This window comes from Athene noctua, chromosome 5, assembly GCF_965140245.1.
Source record: "Athene noctua chromosome 5, bAthNoc1.hap1.1, whole genome shotgun sequence".
NCBI classification, from domain to species: Eukaryota; Metazoa; Chordata; class Aves; order Strigiformes; family Strigidae; genus Athene; species Athene noctua.
The window spans coordinates 43,446,521-43,470,774 of NC_134041.1; the positions used below are offsets into that span (position 1 = coordinate 43,446,521).

The 24,254-nt window shown below is 36.7% G+C and overlaps 1 protein-coding gene across 5 annotated transcripts in view; it reads right to left on the minus strand.

Moving 5' to 3' along the window:
• The window catches only part of ADK (adenosine kinase), a 295,940-nt gene that overhangs the window by 235,407 nt on the left and 36,279 nt on the right, over positions 1–24,254 (minus strand). The window lies entirely within an intron of this gene.

Genomic DNA, 24,254 nt, shown 5'->3' on the forward strand with positions numbered 1-24,254 from the left:
CTCAGCCCTATGAAACCTCTAGTCTCAGCAAGGCATAGTATTAACGTTAGCATGAGTCCCCTGTAAGAAACTGTGGACATACACAAATCCAAGTCTGTTCTTCGCAGCATTAAGCATCTCAGACAAGTAAGAAAAAGCTCAGTGCGAAGACGTTCACTTTCAGTTCTACAAAGAAATGTTTAAAGTTTAAGAGGACACTGTGAACCAGAGATCGCAGCTTACAGGAACAAACGAATACATTTGTTCTTACTATTAATTAATCAGCTGAGGAAACAGAATTAACTATCTCAAGTGGTTACAAATATTCTATAACATAATAGTATTTATCAATGTCATATACACCTGGTAATCTTCTATTTACATTGCTTCAAGACTGCTATATTCTTAAGTTTGTGCAATTTAACTTTGATTCAAAACAAACAGTGTTTATTTGAACATGACCTAACTATATTTGCTGGTTCCAGGAAACTAGCCACAGAATTAAGTTTACCCAAAACAGAACCCCCAGTTGTAAAGGTGTAGAAACAAAAACAGAAATCAAATTTTACTTTCACATGCTTCCCCCAACTGTTGCTAGAATTCTTGCTGTTGAGATGGACAAGCCAAACACCGAATTGTGCAAAAATGACTATTTTATTGTTCTAACAAGCCTTTTTATAACTTTATTAAGAGTATGTGTCCATATATAATTGGTTTAATTAGCGACTAACAGTTCATGATTGGATTACCTCTTCTCTGTTGCAACCTCGATAACCTTCCTTTCCTTGAGGTCAGGCAGTTCTGGTCTGGCAGTTCCTTAATCTTGTTAACTCAGCTCTTCTCAGGACTTTCAAGACTCTTAAGGGTACATGGTTATCTGCTCAAGGTCAATATCAAACTTACATTCTGATCCCTTGGACCAGACGAGGTCCCTTGGTTGCTTCTCAGGGTTAACTTCAGTATCTGACACCTTTTGAAACTTTCCAGTATACTAAACTTCTAAATTTTCCTAATCAGCATCATCTGAATATATTATGCTAGCATACCATCTCATTCATTACAATTGGAAAAGCCATTTATTTAGAAGGTTTTATTAACTAGACACAATGCTTGCCAACTGAAGCTTCAAAGCATGCTAAAAAAGGAAAGAAACACAATTGTTAAAAATGTGACAGTATGGGGAGACACATTTTAACAAGAAATCCAGAAATATTCAGGTATGTTTGATTTTCAATGGGTTACACTGAAATTATTCCCTGAACAAACTGTGATAGCCCTTTTACTTCTTTCCTAGCACTGCTGCCTCTCCATTATCTACTTTATTATACAAGTACACATGCTCCAGTTGGTCTCTAAATAAATCATCCTCCCATAAGTAAGAGAAACTAGTTCCATTCTTAAATTATGAAATTTAGATCAATTTTCCTGCACTTTAAATCAATGTAACTAATGGTCCAATTTCAAATCAATTTGATGCATGTAATTTACAATAAGGATGCTAGTCCTTCCTCTGGAAGGCTAGCAAATTAATTTTACAATGACTTCACCATTGATTACCATAGGAATTTAAACAAGTTAAGAACATTCAGCTATAAGGGTTTTTAAAAAAAACTAAACCAAACAACCAAGACACGTCCCTCCACCTCCAAAACCCCTTGAAACTTAACCCACAAGCAGCACATAAAAGGTCAAAGTGCTGCTCTTCACCACAGTGATCCAAATGTACTATCAACCCCCTCTCATCCAAGTAGGTCAGTAATTTCATGCTTAGTCTATTGACAATTTGTTACATGTTGGTACTTCTTCCAGAAGTTTAAGAATATAACTGATTTTTCTCTCTCACTCAACATTGGTGCAATAACAATACTCACCAGAAATTCAAATTCACTGGTAACTCAACATATGGCAGACATACAAAAGAACCCAAACCCATTTCAGGCTGAGGAAAACAGTCATCCAAAAAGTTTTAAATCCTATACAGTAGAGAATCAGGCCTCAGTCCAGATGCTCGTCTAACTTCTGAACAGAAATCACAAAACCAAGGCCAAAGAAACAGGTTAGAAGGTTTCAGAAGGAAATCTGAAGATGAATTAACAGGCTTCAAAGTAAGTAAATACAAAATAAAAACAAAACCTTAGAGAAGACGGTAGGTGCATCATCTAACAACTTCCTCCTCCACTCTGTTAAAACTGACATCACTTTCTCTCATGTATCAAGAGTTCAGAGGCTGCAGTTCCCAAATAAGACTGCTTAATTCACTCACAACGTGGGTGGTACAAACACAGAACTATTGTATTTCCTTCTCTTGCTACTCCCACCGATTTTTTCCATGTTCCATTGCTATCTAATATCTGTAAACTTTGTTTTACTTAATTGATTTTGCAAGCAGCAATTACTCTGACATCTAAGTAGTGCAAATGAAATTAAAAATACAAATTATACAAAAAAACCCTGCAGTGATATTAAAGTCTCTATAAAAACAGTTTGTGCTATTGCTGCTAAGCCTGAAATTTCCATTACATGTCGTGTTTTTAGAAACACGTTCTGCAAAGACAATTTGTTTTCAGTAGTTTTAGTGATAGGCAGTCTTGCTCTCCAATTATTAAGGCAGCAAAACATCACTAAATGGCAAAAATGGAAATACAAAACAATACAAGAACACATGGACCATTTGATTTAAAGTACAATCCTCTCCATAGCTATAGGCAACCACTGATAATCCAGACTGGTCATAAAACATATACTTTCAGACCAAGATCCATGCTAGGATACCTTCCTGCTAATGTTAGCCAGAATGTACCCTAACAAAATACCAGGTTTGCCATAGATAGGGTGGAGAAGGGGGGAAGGGAGGAATCAATAGTCAACAAAAAATAGTATAGAAAGAAGGTATTAAAAATGTCTTAAGTTCTTGCAATATTAAGAAATGCATTAGATGACCTAGGGGACTCCACCATGTCCCAGAACACACAAGAAAGTGAAAACCAGTACTCAAGTTCTTGTACATCTCATTCCACATCATGAACTTCAGTTTATGAATATGATTTGCCTGACAGGCATGGAATATATTTTAATACTGCTAAAAGCACAGCACACTCTGCCACAAATCCTGGTGTACTAGCATTACCATTACCTGCAACAACTCTGAGACTTGGATGCAAAACCAAGTTATGCACTGAAGGGAAAGTCTCTCCTAGTTACTGCATGCAGGCAGGCAAAATCCTAAAGGACTGGAGGATTGCAACAAAAAAAAAAATAATCCAAACAGAAATTCTTCCCATAGACTGGTAAACGGATAGCGTTCACTGCCAGGAAAAAACAAGTACTCCCTCAATTGTACCTTTAAGGCTAAAAGCAGAACTTAACTTGAACTGTAGAAAAGGGCAGCAACTGGATATTACTACTCCAGACTTCAGTTTATAAAGAGCAAACTTTTTGTAAAATCTTAACTGTATGGCAACATCTCTAAACAAACATACAAGCATTACTAGCAGACAGTACATGCATTCCAGACCAGTCCTGATTTTTTCTCTTAGCTTTAAATCCCACATTGGTGGTTACTCTTTTCCAAGAACAGAGTGGTGAACTCTTCACCATGTCTTCACTTGTTTATTCTTCAAAGATGATAAATGCTTCTATATACATTAACCACTATAAGCTTAGCAGCAGCAGTCTCATATTTGAAAGGTTTAACAATGCCATCATAATTATGCAGATAACTTGATGGGTAGTGCATTGCCCCAAGAAGTCCTAGGTCTAAAAATAATTTCAAGGTCGTATGTATGGAGCCAATGGTAGAGCCAGATAATTAGCTGGGTTTAGGAGCAGGCATGTACTCTACAAGTATTTTGGGGCATCCGTCTGACTAGCTCTTGCCTACTCCCATAGCCTGAGTTCACAGCAGTTGGGGCTGAAAAGGTATGCTCCTGGAGCATGCTTTCTTTTTTGTTCTGCCCAAAAAGAATTCAGTTCATGTGCTCAGAGATCGCTCTACAATGGAAAGCCAAGGGCAGAAAGTGGGGACAGCTGGAAGATTCAATGAAGGAAGTAGAGGAAATCCAAACTAGATACTGGTATAAATACATCTATTGAACACATTAGTTCAATCTGTCCAGACAGCATCCAGATTAGCTAAGGGTCTTTTCCTCAAAGGCTAATACCCTGATGCGTTTTTAGGATTATATATAAACATCCATCTTCCCACCTACTATTGCTGTATGTAAATCCAATGAATCAGTTTAATTAAGCACCCTTCATTTATGTATTAATATGGAATGGCTTAGATAACCTTCAGTCTACTTAAACCAAAAAAAGAGTGTCATCTACATGAATAGGGCTGATTACTAGAGCTGTAGTAACCAAGCGTATTACAGGTAGCATTATACCTCAGACTACCACAATACTCTCTTCTACCAAAAACACAGACGTAATTTCACCTTCCCACTACAAAGTATACAGAGGAGATAAGGCTATAGCAGGGACTGGCCCCAAAGTACACTACTTGGAGTAAATGACTTCCCATTGTGCCAGCACCGGAAAGGATCAGGGTAACAGCACTCTGCATCCTTTAAGGCCAAGCCTATACAGTCTCATTCCAGACTTACGTTTTCATGATGAAAGAGCAGGAAGATAAGCTAGTCCATAAAATGAATACTTCTTTCTGCTAAGTGAAACTGAAGCATCGAGCACAATTTGGAAAGCAGTAAATACATTCCTTGGGCTAAGATAAATTTGCATATCAACATATAGCACACTAAACCCAGAAATTTTAGATTGTTTAGATATACATATAATACTTACTCGCAAACATTTCTTCAAGATTAAACACCAGTTTGAAGTTTGCACTTAACATGATCAAATGTTCTTCATTAGGATCAAAGTTCACCCAATGCAACAAAGTTGCTTTAAATAACACCAAGTATTCAGAGACAAGTCATGATGTAATATGAGAAATTCATATACTGTGTTCCCTCACATTGAGGCTTTGGGGGTTTAATGCACAATGTAACATCTGCATATGCTTTCCCTTGCCCGAATTTATTAAGGACTTAACAGGGAAAAAAAATTTGTTTCATAATCGTCAAGATACCCCTTGCAGGATTTTCATTCCTTCATCTAACCAGCTTACCTATTTCAGCATGTTTCATTTTAGATCAGTTTGCATGTCTTAAGATCCCAGATTGGTTTAATCTTCGTTTGCTTCTCTTTTGTACTAAAAGCCACTCTCCAACACTCTGCATTTTCTCCCTATCAAGATACTTGTTTGTAGGCTTTTGTCAAGTCTGGGACAACATCTCTAACACTGAAGTTTTTATACCAGAAGAGGACAGCATGTGAGGCAAGCTGTTTCTGGCAGAAGTCCAAGATTTTTACTCCTCTTCTACTTGCACATGTGTCTCCCCACAGTAAAAGGCAGAGATCCCACAGACAGGAGTCAGTCATAGCATGACCAAAATGGGACAACTCCAGCACCCCATCTTTCAGAAAGGGTGGAACAACAGGGTAACAAATGAAAGACAGCTTACAGATTTAACTGTGATATGGAGAATAGATGAAGAATAATCCAGGATAAATGATAAAAAAAAAAAAAAGAACCAAACCATCAGAGGAGCAGTATAAAAGGCCAGTGTTCCCGCTCCTTAAAATGTGCCTGTTAAGGATTCTCAGTCTTATAAGCTATAGAGTTTGAATAGGAACCCAAGACATAAGGGAGAGCAAAGAGGTAACATGGGGCACTAATGCCTAATCCTGAGTTCTAACTGCTTTCATGTAAGAGAATGGATCAAGAAAAAATATCGTTAGGAAAGCAAGGTTAAAATAAACTGAAAACTGGAAAAAAGTTGTAGAAGAGACTTCTAATAATCAGAGAAGATTCATCAGTCTACACTAAGAAGATACTGGAAAACACAAGGCCTCAACAGATGGTATCTTTAAAGAATTCTCTTTATTTATCAAATTAAGCTGGATGCTCTGAAACAATATCTGTTTTATGAAATCTATCATGACTACTGTACATTATAAATTTAAAAAAAAGACATATGCTACTACTACATCTTGGTTATTGAATACCCCATCTATATTCACAATCACACTGACTAAAACATGAGTTTGTGATGTGTTACCTCATTACAGTCAGAAAATGAATCTCTAGTAATAAGAATTTAAGTGAGACAGACCTATGACACACTGAATATGAGACTTCCGTGTGGGAATGTATCTAGGATTTCATACTCCTTTCAAACAAGTGATAATTCTGCTTAGCTATTTCATACAGAAGCTGGAGGGCATAGTAACAGTCACATAATAGAACATAGTCACTCTTCCACATGCAGACCTGATAATCAAGAAAAGAACTGAAAAACTGAGGGGTATCTGAAGTCACGTACCTAACTACAATAATTCATAAATTTTGTACTGAAATTTTTTTGTATGGACAGTTCGTTTTTGGTTTTATCACATAACATGCAGAATTTGAAAAAAAACTACAGACACATAATGTCAACTTTTTTCCCCCCTGTTAAATGACAGATTATTTTATAGTGATCCTACAAAAAGATGCAAAATAAAGTATGATCAATTAAATTATAAAATATATTAATCATATTTCATTAATAACTCACACAGACATGAGACTGTCCAATAAACATTCCACAGAAGACTTTCTACCTTCAGTTACAAGAACACATATTCTTGCAGGTATTTGATCTTGTAGATGATCTCAGTTTGTCCCAAATAGATGAACACAAAGAATGCAAAGGCTTTTTCCGTTTTTAACTTCTGAAACACCACCTTCAGGTATTCAAAAGATGAAGAAATAAAAACATATCACACTAAAAAGGAGTCATTCAGCTTACATTACAGGGACTTTAAATGCAGTAAGATTAACATTAGTTAAGATCTTTACTTACTTTTAAGCATTTTAGGTCTTTTATGCCAAGGGATTTTAAGAAACTTATGTGGAGAGTGGAAAGTTAGAAAAATAACAGTATCTTTAGCTATCCATTTGCTTGTATCAAGTGAGAAGAGTTACATATTCTATTACAAATATTTAAACATTTCTACCAGCTACTGTGCAGAGAACTGAGTAATAACAAAGGGGTTTTTCAACTAGAATTAAATCTCTCCATCTTCTCAACCCTCAGTGCAAGAGAAATGGATCCATTAAATCATAATCCTTTTAGATTAAGCCTTTGACATATTTAGCCTAATACTCGGGATGTCTTCTCAACTTCTATCACCTGAAACATAACTATACATAGATAGCTTGTTTCAGATAAGTACATGCCATAGCCTTCAGCCCAACAGACACTTCAAATATAAGACCAGTAACACCTGTCACTGCTGTAAAAACCCTCAGATGAAGCTCCAAAGTACGCTGGACAACTTCCTGTTAAACCACTGCACTTCAATTTCCAGCAGGAATTCCCTGCACCTTCTCTTGCTCCCCACCTGACACCAAGGATCTCCAGTTAGACCCAACAGTACTGCACCATGTCCTTAAACCTCTGAATAGTTTCCAAGATTTCTCTCAGAAAGTTTGTCTGCCCTTTAGGCCAGCTCCTCACAGTCTAACTTCATCCTGTCTCATCCCAACCCCTATTCTTGAGCAGAGCTCTAGGAAAAGATTTGCCTTCTCTCAGAGAACTCAAGATACATAGCACTGCTTTGTAAGAGTATATACTTACTGTTACCTCAAAAGTTTAAGTCACTATCAGCAATGTCTGTGCTACATAGAGCTAACAGCTACAACAGCAAGTAAAATAAACACAGTGCAAGAGTTAATGGGTTGAGACAGAAAGGACAAAAATTAACATTAAGCACATGAAATAATTGCACCAAAAGAAGCAGATTGAAATCTATTCCTGTTAGAACAGAGACTTTGGAACAGGCTATCTGACAACCAGAAGAAATAAAAAAAAAAAACACAATCAAACAAGAAAAAAAAAGATAGCTACTTTAATCTCAGAAAAGTACAAGTAAAAACGTGAAAGTTAGAACGCCAGGGCAGAGGTAGCATATGTAGCTTAAACAAAGGTCTTCGCCTTCAAGACGCAGATGGAACAAGTTAACAGCTTCTGATTTCAGTAAGCAAAGAGCATATCCAACAAGCAGCCTATTGAAAGATATACCTGCTGAATGTAAATCTGCTTCTTGATCAGATAAATAATGAAGTCTCATTTTTTTAAGAAAGCATATTCTATAGTTGCTACTTCAATAGCATTACTTCTCTGTCATGTTCCTGAAATCCCACCACAGTACCATACCTCTTCACCCTCATCTTCTTCCACCTCCTCCAACCTAGGTGTTTGGCTGGTGACAAAAGAGGACCTGCTGATTTGGGGTTCCCTGCATCGTGGTTGTTCCAGACAGCTAGGCAATAAGCTGCTGGGAACAAATAATGTCTGAATATTACCCACCTTTCCCTCCATTGGACTCTCTTCTTTATCAAGCCACAAACTTGAAATAACTTACTATCCTACACAGTTTTGCTGCCCTGTCAAATATGGTTATGAAATATTGCCCACTGAGCTTAAAAACTATCAGAAGACAGATATAGGATAGCTCAGTTGGTAAAAGAGACAGGCTACAAACACACAAGATGGTGTCTTGCCAAATCTCATAATTTCTTCCGAAGTGAGGATTGACAGCAGCAATAGTTTTCTTATGTTCTAAAGATACATTTTTTTCCTTCCTCTCCTCTCCCAGGCCTCTTAAAAAAGTTTACTTCAATTCCTGTGGACAGATATATGAAAGAAAATGAAAGTGGGAGAGAGACCAAGCACAAAAAAATAAATTGTTTTTAAGCCATCTTATAGGAAAATTGGACATTTCCAGTTGTTCATAGCACAAAGATGAATTTCAGAAATGTCTAAAGTAATTTTAATTCTGAAATCTCTACCTTATCAAACTGCAATCTTTAAAAGAAGGCGCACCTTTTCAAAGTAGCTATTTACTTCTTGAAATGCAAATTTATAAGAAGCATTCATTTTCTCCCCCCTCAAAAAACATGAAGGGCTTTCAAAGGCTGATTTACCTTCTCATTTATACAAGGTAATGCAGTTTATTTGCATAAAACAGTCAAAACTCTTTTTTTTTTTTTTTTTTTTTTTTTGGTAACGCAATAGGTAGCTAGCTATGTAACCCCTGCCGTTTTAAAAGACAGTCCCCTTGTTAGGAAACTGTTCAAAGTGACAATTTCAGTAACTCAGCATCTCTTTCTGGATAATTAGTCAGATTATGAATATGCAGATTTCACAGAGCTGATTGGCTCAAATACATCCCATTCCTCAAGAACACCACCTTCCATAAAAACAACTGTATTACCAAGCAGCAGACTCTCGTTCAAACTTGTATTAAACATTCGTCTGCAAAGCTCAAATACAGATCACATAAGGTAGAGTTACCTTTGACCAACCTTTGTGAAGGTACAGGTTATGGATGACTCTTTTCCTGTTGGCACTGTGACCTGTATAGATAGGATTTCCTTGCAGCAGACCTTTACAAAATCTTTGGGGAGGACAGGGGTGGAGATTTCATGTCATCCACATTATCCCAGAATGTAAGTTAAATAACATAACAATAGCACCATCCAGTGGCAATATCTTCCCTTTAAGAAGTTAATCACTCGCATCACTTACAGTGATTCTGCTGGAGCAACTGTAAAACAGCTAAGTAGGGTATTTGGGTATTTCTACTTCTAATCAGTTTACCGAGCAGCCAGCCATCCGAGAATATAGAATTCTTAGTGGGAAATGCAGTACTAGCAAAGACTTTGAAAAGAGCAGCTGCACATACAAGTTAATTGTGTAAAACCAATACTGAACTTCAACTATCAAACATACGATTCTGCAACTTGTAACATTTACAAGATCTGTAATGCGAGTTTATTCTATTGCTAAAATCCTACAAATATATTTACCGAAGGTTGAAAATGCTTTTTTCCTGAACTATGTAGCTCCTTATCGCTTTTTAGGTAGAGCATGACTCAGTGTCTTCTTGGTATATACTTTCAAAAAAAAAAAAAAAAAAAAAGCAGCTACAACCCACACACTCCTCCCCCGACCCTCCAAGAACCAAACAACTGTTCTCTGTGTATTTTAGGCCTGTTCATTCCTCCTTCTTTTTTTTTATTCATACTCAGTTAGATTTCTCCCTTCTATTCATTTGGTTGATGTCCTATTTCCTCAGAAAATAGAGCTGTTTAAAATTTTGGATACCAGAACAGTGACTCTCTCTACTCATGGTAAGCTCCTGTAGCAGGTGTGAAAGAAATCACAAAAGAAAATAAATGAGAAAAAAGGCTGCTGTACTGTAACTGCCATCTGCAATAACCAGTACAGCAGAAATACAAAAAGAACTGGTTTTAAAGACATTTGCAGGGTGTTTTTGTCAGAGACAATAAACAAACAGTCACACAGTTTAATAGTTCAGTGTCCAACCCTTGACAGAGGCACATCCTTCCAACTCGGGAAAGACTCCCATAAATTACATCAACCACTAACACATGGATTTGGACAACTATGATGGCATGATTTTCTCTTCGTTGAGAAGTGGGCTGTTCACACACTGGGAGGTTTTAAGAAAGCTGCTGTTTCAAAATATTCCCATAGCTGTTGCTGGGATTATACCCCAAAACTTTTATTCTTTTTTAAGAACTCAGAAATCTGTGTGGGACTGTGCCAAAAGAAGGCTCATTTGCTGTTGCATACAGACATGTATCACTGTTGCTGAATGCTAGAAATGTCAGCTGAAGAGATCACCTACTTTAGAAAAGTTATTTAGGTGAGTTCAAAAGCAAATTAGAGAAGCCCATCTCAGTCTTTACCAAATCTGTAAGATAACTTCTCACCAGAATTTAAAAGCACAGTGTTAACTACTGTAGTTGCATATCTTGTTTAAATACACATTCTCAACTTAAAGCACTCAACACATTTTTGCACTAATATTGACTTTCCCAAAATACTTTCTCCAATACAGTAGAAGACTGTGTTTCCTATCTCTGGTAGTCCAGTACAACACCTGCACACATCCTGCTGACCTAATGCTAGGACAAGCAGGATAAAACAATGTGTATTCAGTTTTGTTTACATGGATATTAGAAATTAATAACTGAAATAAATTAATACCCTTATATTCTCACTATCTGTAGCTCTATTGTTCATCCTCTTGCAATCAGAGCCAGCTACATCAGTTACAGAGACAAGGCCAGGCCAGGACACATGTACTGGGGGCAGGGTGCTTAAGATGCTTAACTGGCACAGGGAGTTTATCTCTGTCACCTCCCACACGTTCCTGCACCAGCCTGAATAATGTATATTGGTTTCAGCTGCTCAGCAGAGACACGGGCATCTGCAGCTGCAACTGCACCAGCTGACTCATGTGACCAGAAGGTACCACTGAATCCCTTGCAGCAGCTGCACTCCATCTGTGATCACTAGTTTGGGGACAGAAGCTGCAGTGTATGTCAGTTGCTGTTTTCACTTCTTGTAAAGCAAAGTCATCTGATCATACAGTCACAGTATTAGGGCAGGAGACCCCCTTCAGAACAAGCAGATGGCACGGTGGTTAAGGCTCACAGCTTCTGAATTTGCAGCAAGTTTTCCATGCAGTTTGGAGCCCTGTTTGTTTTGGCCACAAATCCATAAAATTACAATCTTATCTAACAGAAAGCTGCAAGAACAAATCAGTTTAAATGCCTGGGACACCCATATACAATGATTACTGAGCTATATAAATATGTAGATCAGAAGATGAGATATTTCCTGGCAAGTCTTCAATGCTATTCATGATCAGTAAGAAAGCAAATCAGTTTTACACTAGAACACAAACTTATCTCCCTGCAAATGTAAAAAACATACATATATACTTACACTGCTAAGCAGGGGCTTCTAGATGTCCTGATTAAATCAGTCAGTCAATTTTAAGTGATCTTCTCCATCACACTACTAAAATGGTTTAAATCTCAGTGTTTTCCTCGCACTACAGGCTACTCTGCCTGCCCTAGGTTTTTGCCTGTAGGGGTGCATAGGTGCGCAGAACCTTACCCTAGCAAATATATATGTACATTCTCTTTGCATATGGCCTTGTCCTACCAATCCTGGACTGTTCTGGCTCCCTAGTTTGGAACCACTGCCTTTTCTTCCATCCCATTCCTATGCATTCTGTACTATACCCAACCTACTTTTCACTGTTCTTTCTCCGCTGTTCAGTTGACTTATGGGCATTAGTTCTGTGGCCCTCTGCCATTTCATGTTCTTACAGCATGTGTTGCAAAGGGAAAATTCTATAATGAAACAGGACTGGCAAATTTTGTGCTGTGATTTCTAATAAAAGGAAAGCTCATCCATAAAACCTATGTCAGAAGTACAAAGAACTGTTCTTCATAAATAAATTATATACAACTTTGATCACTCCAGTTTGTAAATGACGACTAACTGCCTTCAACTCATGGTGCCCTGCTTACCAGGAGGCAAAGAAGATCCACTCCCAACACAACACAAACTAGCAGCCATTCCAAAACAGCAATTTTCAATTCTCTGAAGCCACATTAGAAATTTGAGTCACAAAGAAACACTTCTGGGAATTCATCATGCAACACTTTTATTGCTGTTTTATGTATCTAGAAGACTTCTGAGAGCCAATTATCTGAATTGTTTAAAGTATCTTCTTTCTTTTCCCAAATTCATTCATTCAAGAGGGGGAAGTCAATCATATTTGAGTAGGGGTTAATTAGTAGTACAGTTACTTTTGAACTTAGAAAACTAAATCCTAAACATAGGAAGTAATAGATGCTGGAAATTTTAAGCTTTTTTTATCAGTCTTGTCTCTTAATTAAACAATTAAACTGAATGTTAATAACTAATTTTTAGTTCTAAAACATACCAACCAGTATCTCCAAAGTGACAGGAAAATTTAATTTAGAGGTAAATATTTATGATTCTGATACTACTTCTCAGAATACTGCACTTTTTCAGCCTTGAGATTAATGTGTTTTCATCTGATGCCTTAGGAATTCCATACTACATATGTCAAGGCCACAGCTGGAAGATTGTATCCCATTTTTGGCAACACACTTCATGAAGTACCTAAAAAAACTGGAAGGAGGCCAGAGGAAAGCAGTGAAATTGGGAAGTTGAGATGATGTGAGCTGCAGGAAGAGATGTATCCTGAATTCTCCAGTCTACAGATGAAGAGGGCAGACTTGAGAATATAAAAATAGAACCAGTAGAAAGGGAATAATCTGCTCTCTGTGTCAATGGACAATAGGACAGCTAATAGAACTGAACTCTATTCAGAACAGATTTAAACCTAGATTTTGTGTGGGGAGGAGGAACTTTTCAGTGAGAAGGAAGCAGCACAGCAAAACAGATTATGCAGAAAAACTGCACTGTTTCCACATGACATCTCACTATTTCCAAAGACCTTTAGAGGAGGTTAGACAAATATCTGTCAGGAATGACAAAGATGCATCTCTAGCTGGATTAAAGAAATGAAACTAAATGATCTCTTGAGATCTTTTTCTAAAGGTCTATGAAAAGAAAGGCAATTAATGGACAGCTACTAAATTTTTTTCACACAAACCATTTAATCTGCTCAGATAGATGATCACACCTCTTTAAAAAAGCAGAATCCACTATACTGAGCACTAATTGGTACTCTTGGGGTTAAGTTTAAGCCAGAAAAGACTGAATGGACAACAGAGACTTATCTATTCTTTCAGTTGCTGATACAGCTTATTATATTTTTTATTTGGCATGCTTACATATGTAAATGAGGATACATTTAAAGTTAAATTATTCAATAGCAGCTTTGGAAATGTAATACACGATGTGATGACACCTTTTTTACAATAGTGTAACAAGCAGAGCATCAGTCAAATTTCTCTGACAATTCAGTTCTAAACTGTCTTACTGAAAAAGATTTTAAATGAGAAAATTGAACTCCTAACATGGCAAAAATACATGTCATGTTATTCATTGAAAAGCACACAAACATCCAACAACAACAGGACTACATCAAAATACAGCTTACTATCTGATTATTTAGGAAAATAATATATATCATTATATCCTGACTATGTCTCTTATGGAATTATAAAAAACAACAAATTACATACTTCATGCATTTAAACAAAGCACACACACACAGGTTCCATCAAGCAATTAATTTTGTTTTTAAAATTATAAGAGTTCACAAAAGCCTGAAGCTATTAAAAAATAAATAAAATCAAAGATACCTGCATTTTAAAATTCAGTTATAGCATATCTGCTGTTACAGCAGGTTTTCCCATTAAAATGCAAAAATATTGAAAGCTTAAATTCTCCATCTACTTTTAGGAGTATCCAAAAAAATGACTATAAACTAAATAATGAATATTTTTACTTTATTTTGCATTGGCCAGCTTTTAGGTAATCACATCAGCAACATGTGTAAATTATTTTAAAGCATATCATTTCAATCACATCATGCGATTAACAAAAACAAACAAAAAAAAACCAAACTACAAAACTGAGTTTAGAGAAGAGATAATTAAACTATCATTCTGGGGTTTGCAATTTTGCTTATTGTAACATATTCTGTTACCATAGTAATCTGAATACCAAATACGTTTGTGGTCTGCATTACAAAAAAAAACTACCACACAATTTGCTTGCTGTACTCAGGTGCATCTTATCTCAAGCTCAGACTGCTCACGCACACAATGTACTAAGTATATATTTCTTATTTTCATTGTTTTTAAATAGTCTCTATGAAAGCAGTAAGCCTCCTCACCTCAAGCTTAAAAGTACTTAAACAAAAAGGCAGCAGTGCACTGCCAAGTTCTTTAGTGGTTAAAAGCTTTTAGACATTTTACATCTTTAAGGGTGGTCTTCAACTACTTGCCATAAAGCGAGCTACTACATAAAGCTCCACCTTGTGGCAAAAGCATGCTGACTGCATGTCCCTTTTCTGGGCCTTTCAAACACTGCAACAATTTCAACGGCTTTGCTGTGTATTTCATTAAAATCTGAACAAAACCAGAATTAAAGTATGTGTCGAAAGAAGATTCTCTGCAGATTCTCCTCCACACATACTATATTTCTGAAATATAATTTCATTAAATAGGTAGATATTAACTTTTTTTTTTCTTATCTAGTGCTGTTTCCAGAGGACTGTGAGCAAAATACAACATGTAAGTAGTACAGTAAAAGAATGGAATAAAAATCCCATGTTAAGTTAAACTTTCATTCCATCTCTCAGAATACTTCACGCTGCAAGAGCTGCATAAATTAATTACTCTGACAGCTCAAAAATATCCCACAGCAGTATCTTTATTTACATTCTCTAAGAGACACTAAGACAGATGGTATATCTTCCAAGGTAGTAAAATGACGAATTAATCATTTCTAAATTTTAGGCTATCGCAAGTTTAGTGCTACATTGCGTAACACACAAAAATTAATACCGTAAAGACAGATTTTGTCCAATTCTAAGCTGTGCGCTTCTGTGTAACAAAGATGTAGAAATCTTTCCAGTTACCTTAACTAAGAAATAGCAGTCCCAGAAGGCTTTACATGCTCTGCAGTTTAAGATTGCATCTTACTCTAAGTATGCATGCCATCCTCTATCTGAAAGAAATCAATACAGATTGATTCACAGTGACAGAAATATGGAGCATTATGGAAAAATTAAGTTTGTGTATTGAAAACTCAGTCTTCAAATACGTCAGTGATTGCACACAGTCACTCACCACTGTATTAGCATCACACTTTGTGCTTATCTGGAGCCAATGCAAAATACAGTTAACATTTTCATATATCATACCATTTTCAAATTTCTTGTAAAATTTTTTAAAAAGTGTCAAGAGAAGTGGTGAAGGAAAAATCTCCTTCTGGACAATCATGCCTCACTGACTGCCCAAACTTCATCTATTGAAACATGAACCCCAGGGGGGGACAAGAGGGTGAAATTATTTCATGCTGTTTGTGAAGCCTTTGCTACAAACACTCGGTGAGCAGCAAGATGAAACCCTTTACAGGAGTTCCGAATACTTGAACTTTCTAAGTCTCAGCATTCAATACAGTGCTGTGAGCTACCTGCTCAGTCTGTGCTTGAGGGTGATTTCAGGAATAGGGAGCAAAAGCAAAAATGTATTTCCTTGCTTTAAACAAAGTATGTAGAGTACATACTAAGTAACAGTAATTAGTATCGGATAGAGCAATAGAGTAACTCAGCTCATTAGCTCACTACACAGAAGAGCTGGGCAGGTCCACACCAATCCAACTATTTCTGCATAAATTTTCCAATTGTAAGAAATCATTATGAAAGATCAATTTAACTCAATAATCAGTACTGTGAGAGCTCCTGAAAGCTCTCAAATTTGAGCTGGAATTACAGTTTGGAATATTCCAAAACATCTTCCCCTTGGAGAATTTTGTTATATCTCTGCTTGTACCACTTATATTATACTAGTGATAATCAAAGTAGATGACACAGGTACTTAGAAAATATCTCTTGAAGGTAAAATAAGAAAAATTAATATACAAAATTAAGTTGAATAATAGCAAGACTACAAAAGAACAATAAATGTGACACTATGAACTTCCATAACTTGATTTAAGCAAATTAAGTTTCAATCTTCTAGTAGCTGTTTCACGTTTGGGTTCTCAAGTCACACAAAATACTTTGGATTCTTCACTGGCTTTCACATCCATCGTTCTCTTTCCTCTCCAGTTCTCCTCCTTCCCACTACCATGGAAGTGTTGTATCACACAACAGTGTCAGACAAGTAGCTCAGGCTACAAAAACAAGTTTCCCAGAGGAACATGAGCCTTGCTCTTATCTGTCAACCATATACCCTGGACAGAGAGAGTGGTGGGGGGTTTTTTTGGTGGCAGGGGAGGGGGCTACAGTGGTTGCCCCCTGTAAGAAGCTTCTCAAAGCTCCCCCAGTCTGAGTCAGACCCACCTTTGCACCAAGACCAGGCCAATTAGCTGCACCTCTGCAATAACGTATTTAAGAAGGGGAACCTGGGAGGAGTTGGGGCAGTTGTGAGGAAGAGGTGCAAGGAGAACATTTGTGTGAACACTGAGGTCAGTAGAACAGAGGAGGAAGGAGGAGAGGTGCACGGGAGCAGACTCTCCCCTGTACCCCATGGTGAGATGGTAGGGCCACCCCCCTGTCACCCTTGGAGGTCTATGGTGGAGCAGATGACAATTTGCAGCCTGTAGGGGGCCCCACATCGACCCAGGTGACTGCACCCAAAGAAGGCAAAGACCTCATGGGAAGAAGCCCCTGTTGTGGTAGTTAGGTGCTGGGAGGATTGCAGCACGTGGGGGTGACCCACACACCTGTGGGAGTGACTCATGTCGGAGCTGGTTTGTGGAGGACTGTCTCCTGTGAGAGGGGGACCAGGCTGGAGCAGGGGAGGAATGCCAGAAGTTCCCCCTCCCCGAGGTGGAAGAAGTGTCAGGACTGACCGCAGCCCCCATTCCCTGCCCCCTGTGCCACTGGAGGGGAGGAGGCAGAGATATCAGGAGAAAGCTGAGCCCAGGAAGAAGCAAGGGATGGGAGAAGGTGTTTTCAGGACATGGTAACGTTTCTCACAGTCCTACTCTGTCTGTTACATGTTGTTGTTGTTAATGTCTGTATTAAATTTATGTTTGTTTTTTCTTCCCCTAACAAGTATTTCTTTTGCCTGTACCATAATGGTAAAAGATCATCCCTCCCTATTCCCATCTCTAATCCTGAGCCTTTTGCTTTATTTTCTCCTTCCCAGTGCTGGGGAGAAAGCAGGAGGGAGTGGTTGTGCAGTGTTTAGTTGCCCTCTGAACTCAAACCACAACATCATAGCTATTATTATCATAAGTTTTCTTCTATTTTTTAACAAGTAGCCAGTGTCATATAAGAATGAATCAATGCTAATTTCCAAGAGCTGCTTAATAATACAGAATATTCTGAGCCTATAAAGCTACATAGCAAAATTTTGCTTCTATACACAAAATAACAGGCAGAAGGCCTAATCACAATCCTGTATTGATACATAAGCACTATTTTAAAAATATTGATCCAATATGTTTACCACCCTGTGTAAGTAATCTACAAATTACTTATTTCATATCATCAATACCAGGATGCAAAATTAAATTACACAATATAATTAACACTTGTAAATTTTCATTTTAAATTCAAGCAGATATAAATATTGCCTCCATCAAAGAAGGAAAAAGCATTTCCACTATAATTTAGATTCTTAATTTTTTGAAATTTTATGCAGGATTGTCTGTTACCAAGAATGTCATGAAATGATTTGTGTAACACTGATTTGCATTGGTGCTGTATTCAAAACATTTGTGTGGGGCCATGGAAAAATAGAGGGAGGAATCTGTAGTAGAAATTTTGTAGCTAATCATAAATCATTCTTCTCATACATGTGAGCAAAGACTTTATATATACAACAGAAGTGATAAAACAATTCTAGAAAAATCAAACTGCAGTTTAAAGTAATTTCTACAGAGGGAGCCAACAACCCAAGGAACAGGATTAAAAAAATGCATTCCAGATCAGCAGAGTTCTTCCCAACCATCTGTCTGTTTCATTACATTCGCATGTTTATTGAATATCCACAGCACATCATCCAGATTCTTACTCCACATAATTCCCAAGCATTTAACGAGAGTTTAATTAAAGAAGTGCTTGATTAGAATAAGAAGAGTGTCAATATACAACAGAATTCATATTTGCTTTGGGAAAAGGTAGCAATTTAAGAGATTGATCATTATAAATTACTTATTAATTAAAAAGTAGTTTAGATGTTTCAGTTTATAGCAATTCTTAAAATATTTGGTCTGGTAAAAATATATCAATTCCACAGTAGACACTTTAACTAAGTTTTCATACAAACCTCTACAACAGGAACACACCAGCTTGATCTAAAAAAAATTAGGAAGAAATCTAAAATAAAGTTGCATAAAGATAAGAGTTGGTAAGCTTTTTCATAAAGCTGGGCACCTTGTTATTGCCATAGCAGTTTTCCACATTACTTCATTGCCAAATAACATTTCATATTATATACTAATCCACTCAAATGTAATTACAAGCAAGGTACATTATATCTAGTAACTCGACAGCTTTGACAGACATCTGTGACAGGTTCATGCATCACCCCAATCATACAAGCCATCTATGTTGTCAGCATATGTTGAGTAGGCCAAAAAAGATTTAAAGCTTAGTATTTCTGATATTTTAGTATCTCCCCCAAAACAACTTTCTACCCTCATTTTCAGGTTTTGGAGGGAACAGGATGAATAAAAAACAAAGGTATTTTAGAGAAACTATACACCAACAGGACACCTAATCCTAAAAGCAACATATATGGAAATATTTTTGAAAATGTTCCTGAAGATAAGCTACACCCTCTAGTGGCACAAAATACTGTACTTTTGTTGCTTCCAACAGCATTAGACGACAGTTGTACCCCTCTATGTCCCCAGCATTCGTATGCTCTCACTGCATACTGAACCATCAATGAGGCATGGTTGCACAGTAAATGGGTTTGGGGTTGAGTGCCTTAGCTTTTGCACTTAAATACTGTGATAGATAGTGATCTATATACAGTAACCCACCCCAAATACAAAGAAATCCCACTACAACATTCCCATGAAGAGGTTCAAATCCGTTTCATATCCTCTAGCTTTCTAACATACCCAGACTACTTCTAAACCCCTACTGTAAATGTCTCTACACTTTCCCAAGCATCATACAGTCCCTCTTAATCCATAAACAGCCCTACTATGCCTCCACCCTTTGAATACTCACTTATATGCATCTTGCGTAAGCAAAACCAGACCACACACAAAAAACCCCAGATGTTACAGATAAGTCAAAACTGCATCAGTCACCCAAATAGCTGTTCTCAAGCTGAAGAGTCCCTCTCTCCCTTGTTCAGGTTCACTATGAAAAATTATTCATATAGCAAGTATGCAGCTAACAATGAAACACCTAAATAAATTTTTCTCAGTAAAACTTGCAGCAGAGGAACATGTCTGCCCTTCCTTCTGACTGCAACACATCAAACAGCTGACTGAAGAGAAAGGAAGTTTATATATATCTTCTTCTTCTTTCTCACTTCACTGCCTGTATCTCTTGTAAAAAGATAGATTATGAAAGCAGGGGTAGCTGTGGGGCACAAAATAGCTGCCACATTTCCTACTTTCTCCTTCAACCAACTTCCAAAATAGTTAAGTATTCCACCACAGCCAGAACTGCTTAAACAAAACAGTTTATAAAACTGTACAACCAGCAGTCAAAACTGTATTAAAACAAGTGTCCTGAAACATTGCTTACAGACTCAGTGGTACCACTAAACTCCAAACAACGCTTTTGAGACTCACAATGAATACATTTCAGTTGCCTGTTCATACAAGCTGGTCAAGCTACCAAGATTTTGCTACAGGCCGTATTTTAGTAAAAGAGAATATTACTAAAAAACCCCCAAAACCTCTGCCAATCCTACTCTACTCAGTGAAAATGGACCCTGTACTGGGCATTGGATAAACAAATTGTTTCTACTTTAAGATCAAGACAATTTGTTATCACACACCATCATTTGATGCAGCTAGCTTAAATTTATTCTCCTCAAAAGCTGCTGATGTGGAACCATAGTAAAAAAAAAAATTCAGCCAGGCAACAAACAACACATGCACACACATGTCTATACTTGGTTAATATGACCTTCAGCTGAAGTCATTCAGTCCAATTCTGAGAATTAAAAATAGGAGCAATTCTTATGAAAGGACTATACAAAGGGTCAAGAGAAATGGTTGTTGGGGGTTTTTTTTAACGTTTATACTTATTTATTGTTCTCAGAAGGGGAAGACATAAAGACATATGCAACATTAAGGCCTCACCAACTTTATTATGTTCAAGTTTCCCCAGCAGTCTTGCAGGACAGAATTCTTTTGTACCCCTCCTCAAAGTTACAGAAGATTAACTGGGTTGTGAGAGGTAGGAAACATCTCCAGGACCTATCTGCAGCCACAAATGCCTGCTTACCTTGTGAAACACCTGTGCAAGCTGAAGATAGTACCATTCCCTCGTCTTTGCTCTTCTCACTGCACAGTAACAAACAATACTGGCACACTTGGCTTAATCATCAACTAAGATGATTTGAACTAATCTGATAATTTTACACAGAGGCAGAGACTCACCACACATTCCACTCCCTGTCTGAGCTGCAAGACAGTAACCTCCCCAGTTTGTGTGCATTCAGGAGCTGATTGCAGCATGGGGGGGTAGATATTTCCAGCCAAATTCTGAAAAGAATGTATATATGCACCAACATACAACTTTAGTGCTAAAAAATTCCTTTAAAATAAAAAAAGTACACACTAATGAAAAGGCACAATTTTAAAAGGCCACTGAAGTCAAAGTGAATTGGAAGCGGGGGAAAAAAAAAAAAAAAAAAAAAAAGGTGATCTTTCATACCTTAGCTCTTAAAATAGAAGTACGATGCCATGCCTGTAAACTAACTCCAGTCTTAGTGACTGTATGTCTAGATAACTAAGATTCAAGGACAAAAGGATCAAGCCAAGTCACTGTGTAGCTGGCCCAATACCTTTGGAGATAAGGCATTTATTACTGAACAAAATTTACACTTTATAAAGAACAGTTACTGAGAAGTGATCTCTAAGAAACTGAAGGACATCTGACAGTCAGAGAAATCATTGTGATACTATTAGATAAAGAATGTCAAAAGAAGTCTTCTTTACTAGGTAAGTCAATATAAAAGCTGCTGACATTTCAAAGACTGTAAGATAAAGTATTTTAAGCAGGGGGAATTTTGGCACTGAACAGGAATACACAGAGTCTAACTTCTTTTGTATTTGACTTAAAAACATTAGGGCAGGTTCAGGAGAACACCTTAGTTATAAGGGCACTGAACTTCTGTTCACAATCAAATCAGCAACAATCACCCTAGTACTAAATTGTCTTGCATCATTCCCTAGAACTGGGTTTTCTTTTAAATATGAAAGCCTATCTAAAAGGATAGTTAAGTATCTTAACTATCCAGAAAAGGATAGTTAAGTATCTAACAACTCATCTGTAAATTAAACCAGAGAATTTAGCCTGAAGGACTGAAAGTGCTCTGTGGTTCCACGATGTTTAATCTGTTTTGTACCATACAGTTAACATGGTCTGAGAAGAGCACACAGCATATTAGAAAGTTTCAAAAACCACTCTTGAAACAACATGACACTGACCTACAAGAGTTTTCCCCAGTGACATTCAGGATGCCAAGGTCAATGGCAAAAGCATGTTCAAACTCCTCCATTCTAACCAACAGCATATAAATAATCTCAGGAGCTACTGTAGCAGTAATAATTAAAAACCAGCTGATTCATGTAGACTGCATCTGATTCATGTAAAACTTTATAGTTTTACTGAATTTTGTTTAATTAAAGGGGTTCAACCCTCAATTTAAGAAGTGACCATGCTGTAAACATAAGTAACTTATACACAATTAAGTAATATGAAACATACTTAAAATGAAAAGCTTAAACAGGATTTTCATGTTTAAACGACTTCAAATGAAATCTCACGTCAAAAGGCTTAGTTTAATCAGTATCTATTGTGCAAATAAAGCTTGTGTACACAGTACAACTTGTTCTGTCCAAAATACAGACCTGTATGTCATTTAATTGGTGTTTAACTCCTCTAACATGCTAGTAGTTTTAATACTTACAGCTTCTATCTTTTAAAAATGCTCTAACACATTTAATGGCTTAATCATAATTCTGCTGTCCACAAGTGCTCTGTCATTAGAGAGAGTGCTCTACATAAAACCAATCTTATCTACTGATTAAATGCAACAGTTGTTGTCTGCCTTTTGCCTGGAGCTCAAGCAGTTTTAAAGTCACAAGTACATTACCATGATGTACAAATATAAATTAAATGTCTTTGTTCATCCTCTGAAAGAACATGAAAATTTTGTTTGGCTAGTAATCCAATCACTAAGGCTTTTAGCAAATAAATCTTTTTCAAAAAAAAATTAAATCTTTGTTACCAGAAGACATTTTTACAGTTTGAAATGTATGACCTCACTGAGATACATCCAAACTTTCAACATGGGAAAACCTGACACCTATAGATATTAATTAATCTTAAACAGTTACCTCATCCTACACATGGATAACTGCTTCAGTCTTTTGGGAGTACTATGAAATAATGCAAAATAATGCTAGTGTAATAATGGAAAGAGACAATTAGGTGGAGGAGCTGAAAGTCTAAAATAGAAAAGAAAATGGTGTTTTTCTTATATCTAAGCATGAAGATGCACACAAAAGGGATCAAATCCCCCATTATCTCTATCTTGAAACAAAGAAGTGTGAAAGTAATCCTAAAAATCTATATCTTATTTGGAAATACTTCTTTTATATGAATATTCCACTAGTCATCATGGAGAAGACACTGAATAAAATTATGTAAGGGCTGACAAATGAAGCATTTTCTACAGTCTTTCATACCAACTATCTTCAAAAAAAAAAAAGCAGTTACATAATACAGATTTGAGGGATGGCAAAGAGAACATTCACATAGAACATTTCTCAGGCAGTTCATAGAGAACAGCGAATGAATGAGGCAAGAAGAAAATAGGAGTTCATGCACTGAGTATAGCTCTTCAGCCAGTGGTATTAATGTGTACAAATTAAAAACAGCAGTAATAAGAGAGACAATTACTTCACATCATTAAGAGCTTTAAAAACAAGAGAATTTTTAAACTAAATTGTGAAATAAAAAGTATTATAGTATTGCCTTTATGTAACTTTTATGCCTACACATACAAGTGAGCAGGAATGTTCCAGTTGTACATCTGTTATTTACTGAGTACTTTTTTCCCATTTAATATATTAACTGATTGAACTAATCAGTCATCACAGAAAGCATACCAAGCTCTGATAAATCCCCTCCACTTTTAAAAAATGTATACTGTTCAAAAGTCAGTAACTTGAAAAACTTCAGTATCTGTTTTAAAAGTTATTTGAAAAAACCAAAATGAAACAACAACAAACCACCAACAAAATCAAAACACACCAAAAAATGAAGGTTTCAAAACAAGGCATACAAACTCAAAATCCCCCTCCCCCATATCTAGATAATACACAGACAATACCTACCAGTCTTTTTACTTTGCATTTTCTAAATACATATACACATGCTTATGCACAGTACCTAGCATTTGCTTTCAACTCAATTGTAGAGCTTTTGGATTTTAGTACATGGTGTGCCAAAATAAA